Genomic DNA, 4,700 nt, shown 5'->3' on the forward strand with positions numbered 1-4,700 from the left:
CTAGGACTTCTGAAAGTTTAATCTAAGAAGATTAAAAGACTTTGAAATCAACCTGGCACGGTGGCTCACACCTGCAATCCCAGCACTTTGGGAGACCAAGTAAGGTGGAGCACAAGGTCAGGGGTTCAAAACCAGCCTGACCAACATGGTGAAACCCCATCTCTACTATAAATACAAAAAATCAGCTGGGCATGGCAGCAAGTGCCTGAAATCCCAGCTACTTAGGAGGCTGAGGGAGAAAAATTGCTTGAATACGGGAGGTGGAGGTTGCAGTGAGCTGAGATCATACCACTGCACACCAGCCTGGGTGACAGAGTGAGATTCTATCTCAAAAAAAAAAAAAAGACTCTGAAATTGTATTGATCTAGATAATAATTCCTAATACTTGTATAGAAACTTTGCTTTTAAGACAGCTGCTCATGTCATAGGTCCTCAAGACCCACAGTGAGGAGGGAAAGGTTTAGGCAGCCAAGCCAGAGAACTCACTCTACCCAGTCAGTGCCCCTAACAGACTGCAGAATCTGTCCCAGGGTGTCTGAGCCAGGGCAGAGTCGAGTCTGTCTCCTAGATTCATTCTGACTCCAGTAGACAATGCTTGCGGCAGGTGGATGGACTGCATTGGCCTTGTTTGGGCACTGCAGTGTCCTGTAGCACGTGGGTCTACAGTGCTGCCCATCTCTGGGCACCAGCAGCTACAGTGCAGCAGGTTTGCTCACAGAAGGAGCCTGGAACACACCACCTACTGCCCTGTGGCTTCAGACATCCACACACTTGCCAGACAACTCCCATGTGTCACTCTGAGTTCTTCTCCTTTAAATTCTACAACTCCCCCCACAACCCTGCCACACATGCCCTTTCTGTCTCTGTCTTTTCAGAAATGGAATCTTGGATTAAGAATATGTTTAAGGCTTTTGATGGAAATATCCCAATTGCTTCTCCTAACTATCAGTGTATGATTCTATCTGTCTCATACTCTCACCAGGACTGAGTGCCATTTGTGTGTGTTGGGGAAATGGAGTAGAAGTTGAAGAATCTTAATGAGGGTGCCAGCAGGGAACACAGCTGGGTGTGGCTTTCTGAACCCAGAGAGGAACATGGAAATGGAGACAGGAACATGATCTCCTGACATGAAAGGACAAGATGTCAACAAAGTGCTGCATTTTTCTAGACCGATGATGTTATAAATGTAATTTGATGTAGAATTGCTGCTTTCAACTACAAGGATCATCATTTCAGAATCAAAAGCTGTATGTATTGCTCAAATAATTATAATAATTGTAATTTGGTGAAACCTAGATTATTCTCCTGGATTGGAGAGTTGGGGAGTGTGTACATGGGCTGAAAATAGCAAAATACATTCCCCTCCAGCTTCTCTGTCCCCCAAGCAGAGAATGATCACACTGGGGAAGTTGAGGCAATGCTGTTGTTTTCAAGTTTCTCTTCCTTTTGCTCTGTCTTTCAGGACCTTTTAATAGAGAAACATTTTGATTAGCTAGAAAGTGAAGAGATGTGTTTTCTGGTGATGTAATTGGCTGGTTAATCAAGCACTTATTTTATTATTTAATATATGCTGATAACATGTTTGTGCTATGTCAGATGCTGTGCTAATCACATTGCAAATATTAACCCATTTCAGCCTCATAGAAGACCTATGAATAGGTCCTGTCATATCCTATTTTAAAAAAGGTAAATCCAGGTACCTCTGTTTAGCTAGTTAATCAGAGGCCACATGGCACATAAGAGTGAGTTGGGAGTTAAACCCAGTCTCCCAGACCCATGGCCCATGTGCTTAACATGATTCACAGGGCTTTGGCTAAGATGTTTTCTTTTAGTATAAAATCATGTTATTGGAAAGCTTTAAAAAATTTTATATATGCTTCAGGTAGCGGAGTAGGATGAGGAGAACAGAATGTGGGTGGCATGGCTTGAGAATCCCATAAGATGCTGAAGTCCCTCTGATGAATTCTGGGTCTCCATGAACGGGCCTGTAAATTTGCCAAAAATAGGTTCAGGAACCTGGGGAAGGCATGCCCTAAGACAAGAACCCCACCCCTCCCACCGAATTTTTTTTTTTTTTCTATTTTCTTCTAAACTGCAACTGTCAATTTTCTTTTGGAAAGGGACCAGGTTTTTAAGTCAGAAACATCTCCCAAAATTCCTGATCCGCTAACATACTGACATTAACTAGGTAACCTTACACAGCTTACTTATCTTTTGCAAAAATCTTCACTTTTCTCTTTAAAATAGGTTGTTGCAGTTTTGGTTTATTTGTTTGCTTTTGGATTACAGATGTGAGCCACCATGCCCCACTAGTTGTTACAGTTTTAATGATTAAAGATATGTTGACTTTTCCTGCAAAGGTCCAAACAGTAAATGTAAGGTTCTGCAGACCGAGTGGTAAAATCGAGGGTATCATGTCAGTATTATTAACATAACAAGAGAGAAAACAAGTTTGTTGTTCACAAACTAGTTCACAAAATATTAAATAATATATACTAAAATAATAGTAATTGTGTATCATTTATAAAAACACATGTTAACAATAAGAACATTGAGTTATTTGCAAGGGGGATTGCATGTCCTTGAATTGCGGTTTCAAAGTGAGTTTTATCTGCCATCAAGCCAGTTGCAAATGTTCATCTTAACGTTGACAGGCTATACAAAATCAGGTAAAGGGTTATATTTGGTCTTCAGGCCTAGTTTGCTGGTACCTGATCTAAATTAACTTCTAGCACACAATAGATAATTGACATGTACCTGTTACCGTTTCCCTGAAGTAAGCTGTTAACGCTGGTTTGCTGGACCTCACTTAAACAAATGGCAGCCCTATGAGAGGAGGGATGGTTTGAAACACATTCTAAGACTCCCTTCTCAGTGATCAAGTCCCATACCTGGCTCCAATACTCTGTGATGTGGGTTTTTAAAAGTATACCTGTGTCTCACTTTCTCTCTTCTAGAAAATGAAGACTAAAGTGTTCTTCAGGTTCCTATAACTCTGCCAGGCTAATGGTAAGAAGTGGGAATGGTACTGGAAATGCAAAGAGGAGGACAAATTGTGTTAAAGTAAGTATCTGTTGAGAAAGCATTTGCAAACTGCTTACCTAATAGATTTGTATCCACAATATATAAAGAACTCTCAAAATTCAACAATACAAATACAAATAACCCAATGTTTAAAATAAGCAAAAGATTTGAACAGACACATTACTGAATAAACTATACAGAATGACAAGGAAGCACTTGAAAAAGCATTCAGTTTCCTAACATTAGGAAAATGCAAATTGAAATGTCAATGAGATATTGCTGCAAACCTATCAGAAAAGCTAAAATTAAAAACAAATGAAACAAGTGCAAAAAACTAACAAATGTTGTGGAAGATGCAGAGAGCTGAAGCTCTCATATCTTTCTGATGGGATTAGAAATTGGTACAGCCACTGTGGACAACAGTTTATCAGTTTCTCATAAAGTTAAACAAATGCTTACCATGTGACCCAGCCAATACATTACCTATCTATCCAAGACAAAGGGAAACTGATGTTTACACAAACATTTGAAAATGAATAATTATAGTACTTTTATTTATATATGTCTCAAACAGGAAGGAACTCTATGTCCATCAGCCAGTGAATGGTTAAACTGACATGTCCACACAACTGAACAGCACTCAGCAATAAAAATGAACAAATAATTGATACAAGCAATGACATGGATGAAATGGAAATACATTTTACTAAATGAAAGAAGCTAGACTCAATAGCCTGAATATTATGTGAGTCCATTCATATGGAATTCTGGAATAGGCAAAATTGTAGAGACAAAACAGAAAACTCACAGTGTTTGCTGCGGACTAGGATTGGAGGAGGGATTGATCAGAAAAGGGTGGCAGAGATTTTCTAGATCTTGACTGTGGTGGTAGTTACATGACAGTGTGCGTTTTTCCAAACTCACAGAACTATACACAATAAAGTGTGAATTTTACTGCATGTAAGTTTAACCTCAATTAACTTGACTCCAAATAAAGTAAACACATATCATGTAGTGATGACAGGCTCTGTCAGGAAGAGTGATGGGGACATTGGGTCTGGGTAACTTGGAGAATGCAAGCCGTCAGTCTAAACATTTCTTCTGGAAGAGCATTTATCTGCTCACCTCTTTTCTTCTCTTGGCCCTATTCCTCTTTACTGACCCTCAGTCCCAGCTCTGCAGAACAACTCCAGATTACCTGTATGCAGTGCTACCTGACACCTCAATCCCCTTCTAGGGTTTGGGCCACTTGGAAGAGAGGCCTCCCCATACCTGCCCCAAGCCCCAGAAAGGGATCCTTTGTGTCTAGGGAGAGGAGAACCAGATTACAGATTGAGCTGGCCAGTGTGAATCACAGTGTCTCCCAGAAGATGTAGGTGATGGAAATGGAAGTCAGTGCATAAAAGTCACAGAAAGCATGAGGTCATTTCCTGTCTAGGCCAGGGGTCTGAAGAGCCCAGCTGATATTTGAGCTACATTTTGTAGACCTACATGGAATTATTTGAACTAAGATCAATAAACATCTACATTTCCAATGAAATGACTGCCTGAGAACCAAGCCAGGAGGGCTTTCTCACCATGATGGCAACCCTTCCAACAGAGGAGTTGAGAGAGTGGGAATGGTCTGGAATAGCTTTGGGGAGCCCCACTCTGCCTCCAGGAAGCTGAAGAAACTA

The 4,700-nt window shown here is 40.6% G+C and overlaps 1 long non-coding RNA gene across 1 annotated transcript; it reads left to right on the forward strand.

Moving 5' to 3' along the window:
- Positions 1-993: 993 nt before the first annotated feature.
- On the forward strand, positions 994-4,109 carry LOC135273140 (uncharacterized). The gene is made up of 3 exons (XR_010340982.1): positions 994-1,247; positions 2,958-3,063; positions 3,599-4,109. It is a non-coding gene; the product is annotated as an uncharacterized LOC135273140 (long non-coding RNA).
- Positions 4,110-4,700: the final 591 nt, after the last annotated feature.

Source organism: Aotus nancymaae, unplaced genomic scaffold (genome assembly GCF_030222135.1).
Source record: "Aotus nancymaae isolate 86718 unplaced genomic scaffold, 86718_ANA_hifiasm-v0.15.2.pri h1tg000286l, whole genome shotgun sequence".
Lineage (NCBI taxonomy): Eukaryota > Metazoa > Chordata > Mammalia > Primates > Aotidae > Aotus > Aotus nancymaae.